Source organism: Rhinoderma darwinii (assembly GCF_050947455.1).
Source record: "Rhinoderma darwinii isolate aRhiDar2 chromosome 1 unlocalized genomic scaffold, aRhiDar2.hap1 SUPER_1_unloc_10, whole genome shotgun sequence".
NCBI lineage: Eukaryota > Metazoa > Chordata > Amphibia > Anura > Rhinodermatidae > Rhinoderma > Rhinoderma darwinii.
The window spans coordinates 203,526-222,119 of record NW_027461646.1 but is presented as its reverse complement, the minus strand read 5'-3'; the positions used below and the strand labels follow the sequence as shown (position 1 = coordinate 222,119).

At 44.6% G+C, this 18,594-nt stretch overlaps 2 long non-coding RNA genes across 2 annotated transcripts in view; both read right to left on the bottom strand.

The window, feature by feature from the left end:
- Positions 1 to 3,869: 3,869 nt before the first annotated feature.
- On the bottom strand, positions 3,870 to 10,049 carry LOC142667717 (uncharacterized). Its single transcript, XR_012851764.1, has 5 exons — positions 9,938 to 10,049; positions 9,328 to 9,483; positions 8,097 to 8,194; positions 4,756 to 4,867; positions 3,870 to 3,960 (listed from the first exon to the last, which is right to left on the bottom strand). It is a non-coding gene; the product is annotated as an uncharacterized LOC142667717 (long non-coding RNA).
- A 998-nt stretch (positions 10,050 to 11,047) lies between these two features.
- The window catches only part of LOC142667716 (uncharacterized), a 57,893-nt gene continuing 50,346 nt past the window's right edge, over positions 11,048 to 18,594 (bottom strand). Inside the window, exons 2-3 of the long non-coding RNA XR_012851763.1 lie at positions 11,383 to 11,484; positions 11,048 to 11,233 (exon numbers count right to left, since the gene is read on the bottom strand). This is a non-coding gene — a long non-coding RNA (uncharacterized LOC142667716). The remainder of the gene's footprint in view (positions 11,234 to 11,382; positions 11,485 to 18,594) is intronic.

The following is an 18,594-nucleotide window of genomic DNA, read 5'->3' as shown; positions in this document are numbered from 1 at the left end:
TGGACCATTGGGAGCAAGCATTACAGTGTCAAGTGGCACTGGGAAGAGTCCATCTACTCTAAATACTCAGTTTCCTTTTTTAGGACCACCCAATTTGGGTTGGAATCAGGTGAGTTGAGGGACTTGAAGTCAGGGGACCTGATGACTAAAAATGACGGAATGCAGATATATAATTTATCTTCTTTCCAACTGAACCCATATCAGATGGCGCTTCTACAGAAAGGCCTTTCATACCCTCCCACCCCTGGCTATGACGAATTCACTTGGACCAAAGATCTACATTTATTTGCACGGAAGTTAGCTCTACTTAAACATTTTAAAGTTAACCCTTCTCCGAACACTCCAAATACTACCAATGAATTGAGGACTCTTACTGACCTCGAAGCACTTCTTAATGAAAATGAATTTGGAGCTACTATGGCCACGGGTCCTTTCTCGTCTTTGCGACCAGAGTCACACATGACACCACCGTTCTCCCAATATGGCCACATCGACATATTTGTCAAGATGGTCAGTGCAGATCTACGAGGGTTAAAATACGCTAAATCCAAAGTCTTTGGTAACCTCAGTCATATGGAGCAGGTTGCATTGGATGAACTCTCTAAGAATGAATCCATCATTGTTAAGCCATCTGACAAGGGGGGTAACACTGTCGTTATGGATAGGGATGATTACACATCTATGGTCCACAGACTTTTAGATCATGTGTCCACTTATACCATTCTTGCAAAAAATCCTACCGAACAGTTCACTAGTGAATTACATTCCTTCGTTTCGGAGGCGAAATCACAGTTTCTCATCACACAGGATGAGTTTAAAAGAATGTTTAATCCTAATCCAACCCTTTCAACATTCTACGCCTTGCCTAAGGTTCATAAAACATCTCGTCCAATACCAGGCAGACCTATCGTTTCGGGGAACGATAACCTCACGCAAGGGATTAGTTATAAGTAGATAAGATGCTCTCATCCTTTGTCACAGCCTTGCCCCCTATCTTAGAGATACTAAGGTCACTGTCACCAGGATCCAGGGGATTTCTGTTACAGCCACCACCTTAATAGCCAGCATTGATGTTGAATCTCTATACACTAACATTAGACACGATCTTGGTTTAACTGCTGTGCAATATTTTTTGAGCACGAAGGGCACTCAGTTCCAAGCACACAATGGATTCATTATTTGACTACTTAAAATTATTTTATCCCACAATAATTTTATGTTCGATGGCGAATTTTACCATCAAATAAAAGGCAGTGCCACGGGCACAGTTTGTGCACCCACATATGCTAATCTTTTTTTACGGTGGTGGGAAGATAGTTTTGTTTTCACGGATGATTTATGTTTTTTTACCGGTCACATTTTATTCTGGGGTCGATACATTGATGATATTCTTATTTTTTGGGATGGGGACAAATCACTTTTCTTGGACTTTATGGAGATTCTCAACATCAATGACATAGGCATGAAATTCACTTACGAAATACACGAGAAAGAAATTAATTTCCTGGATCTCAAAATCTCGCTGGACCCTGGTGGCAGTGTGCACACCGACATCTATCAGAAGACTACTGCTACCAACAATTTCCTACATTGGGAAAGTTTCCACCCTCCGGCCCTGAAAAAGGGTATTCCCATAGGACAGTATCTCAGAGCGAAAAGAAACTGCTCCGATGAGAAGTCCTTCCAATCTGAATGTGACAAACTTTATGACAAATTTTGCGCACGTGGGTACCCTAAAAAGTTCCTACATAGAGCTTATGCCAGAGCTAGAGCCATCACTAGAGGTGAGTTACTTTATGGAAGAGGGAAGATAAATGCTCCATTATCACCCCAAATTAGATGCATAGGCAATTTTGATATATGCTCTCCTCAGATTTTCTAAATACTGCAAAAACATTGGCCTATTCTTCAAGCTGAGACAACCTAAACAAAACCTCACACCAAAAAATGGTGTATGCTGGGGTCCCTTATTGCAAGTAGACAACCTAGAAGCGAACCATGAAGGGACATAGCCCTTAAAGAAATAGTATACTGAATGATATACAAAAGTACAAAAAATCTTTATTAAATATAATCACCAATAACATATAATGGAATAAAAGATGGGATACATCATACACGGAGATATATACAGCAGGGTCAGATGGCATAGACCATAGACAAACAGAGTCAACCATACAAGGATGACCAAACCACGCTCAGATAGTTCATATGACAGAATTACAAACCCATGGGTATAAGGTAATAAGGCCCACACGTAGTATAGAGCTACCAGCTGATTATGACAATATGCAGAGATAGACAATAAGGTCTATCATTGCCTACAAAATATATAGCAATACATGAAAAGTGAAGCTAGAAGCATCCAAAGACAACATATAGGCTCAAATGGCCAGAAAGATATAACTCTGACGAAGCCGGTCTACAGGGCGAAACGCGCGTCGAGGCGTTCATTCATCCATCCACTTTTTTGATCTCCTGCACTCCTTATCATGTCCCAGGGTATGTGCTAGCTTTTTCAGCCTCTACATGATTGTACTATTGCGTCCAGCTATTGTCAGTTATATCTTTCTGGCCGTTTTAGCCTATATGTTGTCTAACACAGGGCTGTGTTGGGTGAATAAATTCACATTTTTTGCTGAGTGCTGCTTCTAGTCTCTTTTCTTGGATATATGTATGAGGAGTACGTCACTCCTTAATTTTTGAAGCTAGCACCAACCGTTTTTTGGCTATCTACACAGTGCCGCTCCTATACCCTGTTCTATAGTGTATATATATATATATATATATATATATATAGGTGTAACCTGTCAGTGTAACCCTGCCTGTAATGATAATGAGATGGTACATTATGAATGGTGGATCCTGTGTTATCTATATATACACGTTACCTGTCAGTGTAATCCTGCCTGTGATGATAATGAGAGGTGTGATGAGAAGTGATCTATACAGAACAGGAAGGGTCAGTCCATTATGAATGGTGGATTCTGTATTATCTATATATAGATGTTACCTGTCAGTGTAATCCTGCCTGTGATGATAATGAGATGAGTGCTGAGAAATGATCTCTACAGAACAGGAAGGGTCAGTCTATTATGAATGGTGGATTCTTTGTTATCTACATATATAGATGTTACCTGTCAGTGTAATCCTGCCTGTGAAGATAATGAGAGGTGTGATGAGAAGTGATCTATACAGAACAGGAAGGGTCAGTCCATTATGAATGGTGGATTCTGTATTATCTATATATAGATGTTACCTGTCAGTGTAATCCTGTCTGTGACGATAATGAGATGAGTGCTGAGAAATGTTCTCTACAGAACAGGGAGGATCAGTCTATTATGAATGGTGGATTCTGTATTATCTATATATAGATGTTACCTGTCAGTGTAATCCTGCCTGTGATGATAATGAGATGACTGCTGAGAAATGATCTCTACAGAACAGGAAGGATCAGTCCATTATGAATGGTGGATTCTGTATTATCTATATATAGATGTTACCTGTCAGTGTAATCCTGCCTGTGATGATAATGAGATGAGTGCTGAGAAATGATCTCTACAGAACAGGAAGGGTCAGTCTATTATGAATGGTGGATTCTTTGTTATCTACATATATAGATGTTACCTGTCAGTGTAATCCTGCCTGTGATGATAATGAGAGGTGTGATGAGAAGTGATCTATACAGAACAGGAAGGGTCAGTCCATTATGAATGGTGGATTCTGTATTATCTATATATAGATGTTACCTGTCAGTGTAATCCTGCCTGTGATGAGACGAGTGCTGAGAAATGATCTCTACAGAACAGGAAGGGTCAGTCTATTATGAATGGTGGATTCTTTGTCATCTACATATATAGATGTTACCTGTCAGTGTAATCCTGCCTGTGATGATAATGAGATGACTGCTGAGAACTGTAAGGAGCAGTCTACTATGAGACTCATTGGCCAGAGGGCAAACTGCAAGATTAGATAAAGACAAAAAAATAATATAAAAAAAACCCACCAAAAAATCATAAAAAATATGTTTAACAGAAACTTGATTTAAACAATAGATCATTTTCTGATGACACATTCTCTGTAAGTGGTTGAACTGAGCTTTCCTAGATCTCGGCCTAGAGTGCAGCTGTTAATCGCAGCCGCTGCCCCCCAAAATCTGACACTAAGCCTAGTGCATGACCGGATTCATAGAACACCTTGTAGAGAACTTCTATGTGCAGTCACAGCTCCCTCAGGTCCTGCACTATGTAGAACACATTGCCTGACGTGTTACTGTAATGTAGAACTAAGGAGGAACCCCACCTTAAAGAGAACAGAAAGGAGAAGACCTTTTCTCTCCTCAGTAGATGTTGACTCGCTCATTGCTGTGACGCTATCTAATCATAGTGGACAGCCTCACAGCGATGCAAAAGACCTGCAGGAAATGTCTCAAAATCAGCAGGTTTTCTGCATCGCTGTGAAGCGGTCCGCTCTGATTGGACAGTGTCACAGCAAAAAGTGAGGCAACGCCTACTGAGGAGAGATGGTGTCTCCTCTTTGTACCTTTAATTACAACACGCATATGTTAGGTGCAAAACGGAGTAAGGGCTGTAGTGGAACAACATGGAGGGGGGCAAAAAAGAAAATGACAGCGTTGGAATCTGGAGGACGCCAAGTATAAGGGGAGGAATGTGGTTAAAAAAACAACAACAAATAACACAGCAGGTCCTGCTTAATAAACCACGGAGTTCACTTTCTAAATTCATTATTACTGACCTCTGGTAACACCTCCTGGAATTTCCTCCTCCGGTTCACTCTTACACGGTTGATCGACCCTCACTCGCTCTTCTTCTTCATCCTCTGTTTTAATATTAGTCACATCTTCCCCCTGATTTCACATATGTAACAATTCAGTACAATACAGCAGAGAGTGCGAAGAATCTAATAGATCAACATAAGAAACCACCAAACTCTATGACCCCATCTATGACCGTTAGGGATGCACGATGCCTCGAAACTTCCATACTGTTTCAATACCGTTATTTCATGTATTTCGATACTTAGCTCTGCGGCCGCACAGCTCAGTATAGTAACACATGAATGTATGAGAGCGGGGCTGCGGCTGTGTGATAGTCATTGCCCGGCTCCTGAGTCATGACGAGTGCGCGGGGTCAGGATGATGCGTTGCGGCCAGCGCTGCACTAATGATTGCCGGCACTGAAGACAGAACATGGCGGGCGCGCTGCAAAACACCCCCATGTTCTGTCTTCAGTGCCTGCACCGCCGCTTATTATAGTGCAGCGCCGGCCGCATCACCTCATGCTGACCGCGCTCTCACTTATGTCAGGAGCGGGGCAATGGTTGTATTACACAGCCACAGCCCCCCTCTATAACGGCGGAGATCAGAGAAACCTCATGTCCGCCGCTATTCCCCTGAATGCTGCGATCACAGCGGACTGCAGCATTCAGGAGAAAGGGAGATGCCCCTTGGATCACATCACAGGAATCCCTGTGACGCGATTGAGGGACATACCATATATGGGCAGACAGCCCAGGGTCCATTGAAGGACCCCAGGGCTGTCCTACCATATTTCCTGTTGTTAGGGCATATTGAGGTATGTCCTAACAGCTGCATGTGTACTATCAGTGCACAGGCTAATATACTGGTATGTAGATATATGCCTGTGTACTATCAGTATATAGATATCTGCCTGTGTACTATCAGTATATAGATATCTGCCTGTGTACTATCAGTATATAGATATATGCCTGTGTACTATCAGTATATAGATATATGCCTGTGTATTATCAGTGTATAGATATATGCCTGTGTACTATCAGTGTATAGATATATGCCTGTGTACTATCAGTGTATAGATATATGCCTGTGTGCTATCAGTATATAGATATATGCCTGTGTGCTATCAGTATATAGATATATGCCTGTGTACTATCAGTATATAGATATATGCCTGTGTACTATCAGTATATAGATATATGCCTGTGTACTATCAGTATATAGATATATGCCTGTGTACTATCAGTATATAGATATATGACTGTGTGCTATCAGTATATAGATATATGGCTGTGTACTATCAGTATATAGATATATGCCTGTGTGCTATCAGTGTATAGATATATGCCTGTGTGCTATCAGTATATAGATATATGCCTCTGTACTATCAGTATATAGATATATGCCTGTGTACTATCAGTGTATAGATATATGCCTGTGTACTATCAGTATAAAGATATATGGCTGTGTACTATCAGTATATAGATATATGCCTGTGTACTATCAGTATATAGATATATGCCTGTGTACTATCAGTATATAGATATATGGCTGTGTACTATCAGTGTATAGATATATGCCTGTGTACTATCAGTATATAGATATATGCCTGTGTACTATCAGTATATAGATATATGCCTGTGTACTATCAGTATATAGATATATGCCTGTGTACTATCAGTATATAGATATATGTCTGTGTACTATCAGTATATAGATATATGCCTGTGTACTATCAGTATATAGATGTATGCCTGTGTGCTATCAGTATATAGATATATACCTGTGTACTATCAGTATATAGATATATGCCTGTGTACTATCAGTATATAGATATACGCCTGTGTACTATCAGTATATAGATATACGCCTGTGTACTATCAGTATATAGATATATGCCTGTGTACTATCAGTATATAGATATATGCCTGTGTACTATCAGTATATAGATATATGCCTGTGTACTATCAGTATATAGATATATGCCTGTGTGCTATCAGTATATGGATATATGCCTGTGTACTATCAGTGTATAGATATATGCCTGTGTGCTATCAGTGTATAGATATATGCCTGTGTACTATCAGTATATAGATATATGCCTGTGTACTATCAGTATATAGATATACGCCTGTGTACTATCAGTATATAGATATACGCCTGTGTACTATCAGTATATAGATATATGCCTGTGTACTATCAGTATATAGATATATGCCTGTGTACTATCAGTATATAGATATATGCCTGTGTACTATCAGTATATAGATATATGCCTGTGTGCTATCAGTATATGGATATATGCCTGTGTACTATCAGTGTATAGATATATGCCTGTGTACTATCAGTGTATAGATATATGCCTGTGTACTGTCAGTATATAGATATATGCCTGTGTACTATCAGTATATAGATATATGCCTGTGTACTATCAGTATATAGATATATGCCTGTGTACTATCAGTATATAGATATGACTGTGTGCTATCAGTATATAGATATATGCCTGTGTACTATCAGTATATAGATATATGCCTGTGTACTATCAGTATATAGATATATGCCTGTGTACTATCAGTATATAGATATATGCCTGTGTGCTATCAGTATATAGATATATGCCTGTGTAGTATCAGTATATAGATATATGCCTGTGTACTATCAGTATATAGATATATGCCTGTGTACTATCAGTATATAGATATATGCCTGTGTACTATCAGTATATAGATATATGCCTGTGTACTATCAGTATATAGATATATGCCTGTGTACTATCAGTATATAGATATATGCCTGTGTACTATCAGTATATAGATGTATGCCTGTGTACTATCAGTATATAGATATATGCCTGTGTACTATCAGTGTATAGATATATGCCTGTGTGCTATCAGTATATAGATATATGCCTGTGTACTATCAGTATATATTTCTGTCACTTATTATTGTGAGGCACGAGGCGTGATGATGAATTTAACCTCCATGTACCTCAGTAATAGTAATTAACCCCATCATGTACCTCACACATTAACCCATTATGACTGAGAAACATGATGGGGTTAATTACTATTAATGAGGTACATGGAGGTTACATTCATCATCACGCCTCGCGCCTCACATCAGAAAACGGAAGAACTTTTTTATTATTTTTTTATTACTGCTGGTAAAGTATCGTTTTGATATCGAAATCGCAATACTACACGAAGTATCGGTATCGGAGTCCAAATTCTGGTATCGTGACATCCCTAATGACCGCAGGACCGAAAAGCTCCGCACCCCCCTATATAGACCTGGTATACGGCTCAGCTTCATCTACCTGATGATTCTCTGGGACATTGGGATTTTCCTCTGGACAGTCCTGGGAATACAGAGGACTGGGACATCTCTCTGGCGGATTTCTCCTACTGGATCCATCTGTAGGAAACACACAGGGACTGAATACATGACTACTGTATATCTGTCTATATATCACACACTTCTCTCTACACTTCTATGTTTACTGATCAGAGCCGGAATTACAATGTTGAGGTCCTCACTACCGGTGTCGAGGTCCCTGCACCTTGTAAGCCGCCGGCCTAAAGTAGACTGTGCCCTACCAGAGCGAACGGCGGGGCGTAACTGGCTCCCTGCTCCACCATAGTATTTACCTGTATCTGCCCTCTGTGGACGCGGATACACATGAAAGTGGCGGGACACAGGACGCCTCTATTTAGTTACCTGCAACCAAAAATGGTCTGGGTGTCACTTGCTTATTAGCCTCTTAAAGGCTGTGTACACCTCTGTAGGCAATATTTTCTATACATATTAATTAACCCCTTCACGACATGGCTATATACTTTCCAACTCCTGATGCCCTGGGCAGGTGTCACATAAATAAATATTGGCAGAATGGAACAGGGTTGTACTTTCCTGTCCGCCGGCTCTCTCCACAAGTGCCGGCACATCTCCCCCTTAGTTTAATCAAACTTATGCCAAACCCCTGCAGATAGCACCTCATCCCCTGTAGATAGCGCCACTGAAGCTCCCTCTAGGAGCGGAATCCTCTGCCAGAGCGTTGCCGTCAACTTGGCTGGAAATTGTGCTTCTAGAGGGAGCCCCTGACGTCTCTGTCCATATATGGACAGTGATGTCAGGGACTCCTCTGGGAGTGGAATCCATGGCCTATTTTTGACCTGTTTAAGAGAACCATTTCTCAAATCTGACGTGTCACTTTAAGGGTATGTGCACACGGGGCTGATAAGATGCAGATTTTCTGCAAAGTATTTAATTGCGAGAAAATCTGCAGCGTATTACAGTAGTAGCAATGAGGATGAGATTTTAACAAATCTCATCTACACGTCGCGCCAAAAATGAGTTTTGGACGTTCCGCCGTGTTTACGCCATGTGGAGACGTATCATAAGTGGGAATAAGATTTTACTTATCCAAGACATTGTGAGATTGTTTTTTCAGAACACGTTGTACTTTATATTAGAGGTAAATTTAGCTCCATACATTCTGTGTTACAGTTACTAAGGATGAAAAAAGACACAAGTCCATCAAGACCAACCTATAATCCGACCGTGTTGATCCAGAGGAAGATAAAACCCCCATGAGGTGGATGACAATTGTCTAATTAGGGGAAAACTCCTCCCCGACTCCAAATCTGGAAATCAGAATAAATCCCTGGATCAGCGTCCCATCTCCAGAATCTAGTGCCCATAACCTGTAATATTAAAGAGAACCTCCGATTATACTGACATTATATAGGAAACTATTATACTGCCGGAGTGTGCCGATAATCGTCTTTCTACATGACTTGTATTACCAGGTTTACTTCTGACTACAGCACAGACTGCCCATAGTCCGCGCTGCCGGCTGCCCATAACTCTGCATTAGGAGACAGCGCGTCCTGCCCGTCTTCATGGCTCCTGTATCCAGAACGGCCGCCAGCGCTGTACAATGTAATGTGACCTGTAATGCAGAGTTATGAGCAGCCGGCAGCACGAAACACAGGGATCTAATGTGATGTAAAAGGAGCCGAAATTGTGGAGCTCCTACATTACATGTCATTGTACACACGTGTATATGTGCTGCACATGACGGTATTAAGGCCTCAACATGACCGCCAGTCCAGCCTGTGCCCACAGTAATGCCAATATATATCTGTCTCTTCTCACCATGTGATGTGCGGGGCCGGTAGTCCTCCATCATGACCTCCTCGTACCGATCCTTGTGTCCTTCTAGATACTCCCACTCCTCCATGGAGAGATAGACAGTGACATCCTGACACCTTATAGGAACCTGACACACACAATGATACAGTCATTACCCAGACACCTCCAGTGCTGTTACTGGAGAATTTCCCAGCATTCCCAGCAGTGTCACCTCTCCAGTCAGCAGCTCCGTCATCTTGTAGATCAGTTCTAAGATCTTCTTCTCATGTATCCGGGAGTGAGGGGGAGGCTCTGTGATGGGGCTCTGACTACTGCTCCATCCTCCTGACTCATGGATGATGGGAGTCGTACAGTCACCCGATGTCTTCTTCACTATTGTGTACTCCTGTGTATGGAGAGAGACACTTAGAGAACTGAACACAGTATTCCCCCCTCAGTAGAAAGAGGGAGATTGTGACCCCGCTGTATAGAGCTCTAGTGACCCCACATCTGTAATACTGGAGACCTCACCTACAAAAAGACATTGAGAAAATAGAACGAGGCCAAAACTAAAAAGGAAATAATATTGGGGGGACTAGATGGACCATGTGCTCTCCTCCTGCCGTCATCTCCTATGTTTCTATATAGATGTCATCCTGATCCTCCTGGTTCCTGGTCATTCTCATTGCTCTACAACATTACTATTGCTGCATTGGTGACATGACACATAACTGACCATATTGGTGGCTGATCTTCAGCTTCTTGACGTCACTTGGAAGATCTGGACGCTGTTATACAGGACACTGGATTATTCCTATTATGTATTGTCCCTTCCCTATGTGGGACTTGTTCTATAATGTAGAAAAGTTTACCTCTCCGCTCAACAGGTAGATGATCTCCAAGGTGAAGTCTAATATTCTTCTGCTCATCTCATTCCTGTGCTTGTCCATCCTTGGTGGGTCATTCAGGAGAAGGAACGTTGTGGAGGAGAAGATGAGAAAACTGGAGGAACTGGAGGATCTAGTACTGCAGACGTCTTTAGGAAGAAAGGAGAAGATGAGAAAACTGGAGGATCTGGAGGATCTAGTACTGCAGACGTCTTTATGAAGAAAGGAGAAGATGGAGATCATACAGGGGACATCATGTGTGACATACAGAACCTCACTTATTGATCATTGAGAGAAACATCTTCTCAGAGCCGTCACCACATGGAATAAAGGGGTATTCCCAACACGGACAACTCTCCCCAGGATATGCCAGAAATGTCTGATAGATGCGGCTCCACCTCTGGGTGGCCTTGTTAGGCGGTTTCCGTAGCTCCTATAGAAGTGAATGGAGAGACACAATCTGCTCAGGTCCTCCTGCTATATAATTTGCTGCCAACAGATCAGACTGGTGGTCAATGTGACAGATGCCCTTTATGAATGAATACACCCCTAATATAAGTTTTTACAGATATTAGAAGTTACCTCAGAGATCCTGGATCTTCAGAGACATCTAAAATTCTTAATTATTATAGTATTCCCCTTTTCCTTGTAGATTATTTTACCGGATAGTAACTTTATTCACATCTGAAAGACAGATACTAACCATGGTTAATGGGAACCAGCGGTCACGTGTGAATGTGCAGAAGGTCCCGCCAGTCCTGCGAGCATGTGCGGAAGGTCCCGCCAGTCCTGCGAGCATGTGCGGAAGGTCCAGCCAGACCAGTGGGCAGGAGCGGAAGGTCCCGCCAGACCAGTGGGCAGGCGCGGAAGGTCCCGCCAGACCAGTGGGCAGGCGCGGAAGGTCCCGCCAGACCAGTGCGCAGGCGCGGATGGTCCCGCCAGACCAGTGCGCAGGCGCGGAAGGTCCCGCCAGACCAGTGTGCATGCGCAGAACATCCCACCAATACAGTGTGTATGTCCTGGTAGTTTAGTGTGAGGTAGCAGCATGTATTGTGCTGGGTGTGCAGGATCTCTGCATCATCTTATCACTTAGCAGTCACATCTTACACACAGACTTCTGTAAAGCGTGACCTGTCCTCCATCGTCCACATTACTTGGTGCTTTTCCTTTTAAACCTGTTCCCCCACTTCTTCATTATTCTGTGCTCCTTCTAGACCTGTCCTCTGCTTCTACATTACTCTGTGCTCCTCCTTCTAGACCTGTCCTCTGTTTCTACATTACTCTGTGCTCCTCCTTCTAGACCTGTCCTCTGCTTCTACATTACTCTGTGCTCCTCCTTCTAGACCTGTCCTCTGCTTCTACATTACTCTGTGCTCCTCCTTCTAGACCTGTCCTCTGCTTCTACATTACTCTGTGCTCCTCCTTCTAGACCTGTCCTCTGCTTCTACATTACTCTGTGCTCCTCCTTCTAGACCTGTCCTCTGCTTCTACATTACTCTGTGCCTCTCCTTCTAGACCTGTCCTCTGCTTCTACATTACTCTGTGCTCCTCCTTCTTCTAGACCTGTCCTCTGCTTCTACATTGCTCTGTGCTCCTCCTTCTAGACCTGTCCTCTGCTTCTACATTACTCTGTGCTTCTCCTTCTAGACCTGTCCTCTGCTTCTACATTGCTCTGTGCTCCTCCTTCTAGACCTGTCCTCTGCTTCTACATTACTCTGTGCTCCTCCTTCTTCTAGACCTGTCCTCTGCTTCTACATTACTCTGTGCTCCTCCTTCTAGACCTGTCCTCTGCTTCTACATTACTCTGTGCTCCTCCTTCTAGACCTGTCCACCACCTTCGGCACAGTCGATCACACCCTCCTGATACAAATTCTCTAGTCCCTTGACATCACAGACTTGGCCCTCTCCTGGATCTCCTCATACCTTACCAACTAAAGATTTACTATCGCTCCCTCATGGGTCTCAGTGTTCTGGATCCCTTACTTTTCTCCATCTAAATCTTTGGTCAAATTTACCTCTGGTCAGGGGCGTAGCTAGAGGCTCATGGGCCCCGATGCAAAAATTCTTACTGGGCCCCCCCCCCCCCGCGAACTTCTCATGGCCGACGGTCCGCTTTCAGCTGCATCGCTGGGTCTCCTAAGTGACCCAACAATGCAGCACTAGCAGCCGGGGCGTCACTAAGGCTGGGTTCACACACACTATTTACGGACGTAATTCGGGCGTTTTAGCATTGAATTACGTCCGAAAATGCGGCTCAAAAGCGTCGGCAAACATCTGCCCACTCATTTGAATGGGTCTTACGATGTTCTGTGCCGACGGTCATTTTTTTTTACGCGCCGCTGTCAAAAGGCGGCGCGTAAAAAAGTGCCTGTCACTTCTTCAGACGTAAATGGAGCCGTTTTCCATGGACTCCATGGAAAACCAGCTTCAATTACTTCCGTAATGGACGCAGCAAAAGACGCCTGCACATGCCATTACGGCTGAAATTACGGTGCTGTTTTCTCCTGAAAACAGCACAGTAATTTCAGCCGTAACGGACGCTGCCGTGTGAACATACCCTCAGGGCTTAAAATGTCCGGGAAATAGCCCCAATACATATGTGTCCGCCCCCAAAAAAAGTGTGTATATGAGACAGCATAGCATATCTATAGCACTACGACCCTATAAACTATGGATAGGATTAGATACAGTGGCTGAGCAGACAGTATCACACATGATAGGATTAGATACAGTGGCTCAGAAGGCAGTATCACACATGATAGGATTAGATACACAGCTCAGCAGACAGTATCACACATGATAGGATTAGATACAGTGGCCCAGCAGACAGTATCACACATGATAGGATTAGATACAGTGGCTCAGCAGACAGTACCACACATGATAGGATTAGATACAGTGGCTCAGCAGACAGTATCACACATGATAGGATTAGATACAGTGGCTCAGCAGACAGTACCACACATGATAGGATTAGATACAGTGGCTCAGCAGACAGTATCACACATGATAGGATTAGATACAGTGGCTCAGCAGACAGTATCACACATGATCGGATTAGATATAGGGCCCAGCAGACAGTATCATACATGATTGGATTAGATACACAGCTCAGCAGACTGTATCACACATGATAGGATTAGATACAGGGCCCAGCTTGCGGCTCCAGCGCTGGACCCAGGATAGGTAAGAATAATAATTTTGTTTCTTTATGTGTTACTGATTATTTTTGTGTGTTTGTGTTTTTTTTTACAGGTTCGGTTGTTGGACTTCGGATACGAGGACTTCAATGACGGCGTTTCTTTTATTCTCAATAAAATGGTTAATGAGGGTTGTGTTTTTTTATTTCAATAAAATATTTTTTCTATGTGCTTGTATCTTTTTAAACTTTATTATCACCGCCTTAGTAATGGCCGCTGGCTGATTGACAATCTCCATTACTAAGGCGAGGCTTAATGTTAGCCGGTGCAGAGGCTACACTAACCTCCATTATTACCCCGGTACCCACCGCCACCAGGGGTACTGGGAAGAGCCGGGTACAAACCAGTACCCGACCATCTGTAGTGACGGGCAGGCACCGGGGTGGCCGCAGGCTGGTAGTATTAGGCTGGGGAAGGCCAAAAACAGTGGCCCTTCCCACCCTTGTAATGCTGCCTGCTGCTGCTGTGTTGTATCTGGCTGGTTATGAAAATTGGGGGGGACCCGACATCGTTCTTTCCAATAATTTTTTTTAATTTATTTTTTTAAATGACGTGGGGTCCCCCCCATTTTCATAACCAGCCAGATACAATAAAGCAGCAGCAGGCAGCATTACCAGGATGGGAAGGGCCACTGTTTTTGGCCTTTCCCCTCCTGATAATACCAGCCTGCGGCCACCCCAGTGGCCGACCATCACTACAGATGGTCAGGTACTGGATCGTACCCGGCTCTTCCCAGCACCCCTGGTGGCGGTGGGTACCGGGGTAATAAAGGGGGTTAGTGTTAGCCTCTGCAGCAGCTAACACTAAGTCCCGCCTTAGCAATGGATGCTGTCAATCAGCCGGCGGCCATTACTAAGGCGGTAGTAATATAGTTTAAAAAAAAAACACAAAGACATAGAAAAAATATTTTATTGAAATAAAAAAAAAAACACACACAACCCTCATTAACCATTTTATTAATAAAAAAAAAGCTGTCATCGAAGTAGTCCTGGAATCCGCCGTAGTCCAACGACCGAACCTGTAAGAAAACACACAAAAAATGATTAGTAACACATGTGTTAGGGTATGTGCACACACACTAATTACGTCCGTAATTGACGGACGTATTTCGGCCGCAAGTACCGGACCGAACACAGTGCAGGGAGCCGGGCTCCTAGCGTCGTACTTATGTACGACGCTAGGAGTCCCTGCCTCGCTGCCGGACAACTGTCCCGTACTGAAAACATGTTTACAGTATGGGACAGTTGTCCTGCAGCGAGCCAGGGACTCCTAGCGTCGTACATAACTATAATGCTAGGAGCCCGGCTCACTGCACTGTGTTCGGTACTTGCGGCCGAAATACGTCCGTCAATTACGGACGTAATTAGTGTCTGTGCACATACCCTAAGGCTTAGATACAGGGCCCATGTGTGATACTGTCTGTGGGACCCTGTATCTAAGCCTACCACAAGGTAGGCTTAGTTACAGGGTCCAGCAGACAGTAATCTTATACAGTATAAGATTACTGTGTGCTGGGGCCCTGTATCTAAACCTACAGTGTGGTAGGCTTAGATACAGGGCCCAGCAGACAGGATCACGCATGGGCCATGTATCTAAGCCTACCATGTGATTGGCTTAGATACAGGGCCCAGCAGACAGGATCACACAATCTGTGATCCTGTCTCATGGGCCCCCTAAGCCTGCTACATCGTAGGCTTAGGGGTTGTGCAGTCCCTAAACATTGATGGCCTATCCACAGGATAGGCCATCAATAGCTGATGTGTCTCCCGGGTCCCGCCAATCATCTGTTTTGAACGGGCCGCAGCACTCGTACGAGAGCTGCTTCCCCTTCATTTCACTACTCGCCCACACTGTGAATCGCCGACACCGATTCACAGTGTGACCGGAATGAAGTGACAGGAATGAAGGGGAGCAGCTCTCGTACGAGTGCTGCGGCCCCTTCAAAACAGCTGATTGGCGGGTCCCGGGAGTCAGACCCCGCCAGTCAGGGCTAACCTTACCTTCCTCTTCGGCCGCGGCGGGAGTTCTGTAGTCTCGATGCTCTGCGCGGCGGCATAGCGCTGTGACGTCATGCGCTGCGCACAGCGCTTGACGTCAGGACCTCCGCTGCGATCCGGAACCAGGAAGGTAAGTAAAGTATGTTACTATAGTAACAGGGGCCCGCGGCCCGAGTTACTATAGTAACTTTTTATTGATGTGGTGCGGGGGGCCGTTGTCCCCCCTGGCTTCGGGGCCCGGTCGCAATTGCGACCGCTGCGACCCCTATAGCTACGCCAGTGCCTCTGGTCTTGATGTTACCTCCCTGTTATCTAGAATGTCTAACAGTTATCTCCTCCTTCTCCTCCCACTTCCTTAAGATTAACATGGAGAAAACGGAATCATCTTTTCCCCATTTCACTCAACCCCCTTACCAGAACTATCAAATCACAGTTAATGGCTCCACACATTTCCCCGTCTCACAGGTCCGCTGCATTGGGATAACCCTTAATTTCAAATAGCACAGCCAAGCGCTTACCACTTCTTGCTGTCTCCACCTCAAAAACCTCTTGAAGTCAGTCTTTCCTCGAACAGACAAACATGCCAGTATATATGCCCTCATCATCTACTGTCTAGACTACTCCAACATCCTTCTCTGTGGCTTCCCATCTAACACTATTGCACCCCTCCTACCCATTCTCAACTCAGCTGCAAGGATAAATCTACCTTGTCCCCTCATTCCACCTCTGCGGTCACTGGCCACCCATTGCCTACTAAATTAAGTTATACATATTAAAAATGACATGCAAGGATGTCAACAAACCATCCCCTCCATACATCTCTGCCCTAATCTCCTGATACCTTCCCACACATAATCTCCGGTCCTCACAAGACCTTCTTTGTTCTCATTTTATCTGTTCCTCACATCATCATCTAGATTTCTCCCGTGCTTCCCCCACATTCTGACCTCTTTAGCCCAACTCATCAGATCTCTCCCACTATCCAAACCTTCACTAGTAACCTGAATACCCCCTCTTCAGAAAAGCTTACACCCTAAAATAACCGGCTGCCACTACTCCACCGGATGACCAGCTTCTACCCTCACCTACTGTCTCCTCTTGTAGTGTCTATGCGGGCAGGGTCTCTCCTATTGTAGAGTGCAGTCTATGTGGGCAAGGTCTCTCCTTCTCTTGTAGAGTGTAGTCTATGTGGGCAGGTTCTCTCCTTCTCTTGTAGAGTGCAGTCTACGCGGGCAGGGTCTCTCCTCTTGTATAGTGCAGTCTATGTGGGAAGGTTCTCTCCTTCTCTTGTAGAGTGCAGTCTATGTGGGCAGGGTCTCTCCTCTTGTAGAGTGCAGTCTACACGGGCAGGATCTCTCCTTCTCTTGTAGAGTGCAGTCTACACGGGCAGGATCTCTCCTTCTCTTGTAGAGTGCAGTCTATGTGGGCAGGGTCTCTCCTTCTCTTGTAGAGTGTAGTCTATGTGGGCAGGATCTCTCCTTCTCTTGTAGAGTGCAGTCTACACGGGCAGGATCTCTCCTTCTCTTGTAGAGTGCAGTCTATGTGGGCAGGGTCTCTCCTTCTCTTGTAGAGTGTAGTCTATGTGGGCAGGATCTCTCCTTCGCTTGTAGAGTGCAGTCTACACGGGCAGGGTCTCTCCTTCTCTTGTAGAGTGCAGTCTACACGGGCAGGGTCTCTCCTTCTCTTGTAGAATGTAGTCTACACGGGCAGGGTCTCTCCTTCTCTTGTAGAGTGTAGTCTATGTGGGCAGGATCTCTCCTTCTCTTGTAGAGTGCAGTCTACACGGGCAGGGTCTCTCCTTCTCTTGTAGAGTATAGTCTACGAGGGCAGGGTCTCTCCTTCTCTTGTAGAGTGTAGTCTATGTGGGCAGGGTCTCTCCTTCTCTTGTAGAGTGTAGTCTATGTGGGCAGGATCTCTCCTTCTCTTGTAGAGTGCAGTCTACACGGGCAGGATCTCTCCTTCTCTTGTAGAGTGCAGTCTATGTGGGCAGGGTCTCTCCTTCTCTTGTAGAGTGTAGTCTATGTGGGCAGGATCTCTCCTTCGCTTGTAGAGTGCAGTCTACACGGGCAGGGTCTCTCCTTCTCTTGTAGAGTGCAGTCTACACGGGCAGGGTCTCTCCTTCTCTTGTAGAATGTAGTCTACACGGGCAGGGTCTCTCCTTCTCTTGTAGAGTGTAGTCTATGTGGGCAGGATCTCTCCTTCTCTTGTAGAGTGCAGTCTACACGGGCAGGGTCTCTCCTTCTCTTGTAGAGTATAGTCTACGAGGGCAGGGTCTCTCCTTCTCTTGTAGAGTGTAGTCTATGTGGGCAGGATCTCTCCTTCTCTTGTAGAGTGCAGTCTATGTGGGCAGGGTCTCTCCTTCTCTTGTAGAGTGCAGTCTACGCGTGCAGGGTCTCTCCTCTTGTAAAGTGCAGTCTATGTGGGCAGGGTCTCTCCTTCTCTTGTAGAGTGCAGTCTACGCGGGCAAGGTCTCTCTCCTACTGTAAAGTACAGTCTACGCGGGTAGGGTCTCTCCTTCTCTTGTAGCGTGCAGTCTATGTGGCCAGGGTCTCTCCTTCTCTTGTAGAGTGCAGTCTACGCGGGCAGGGTCTCTCCTT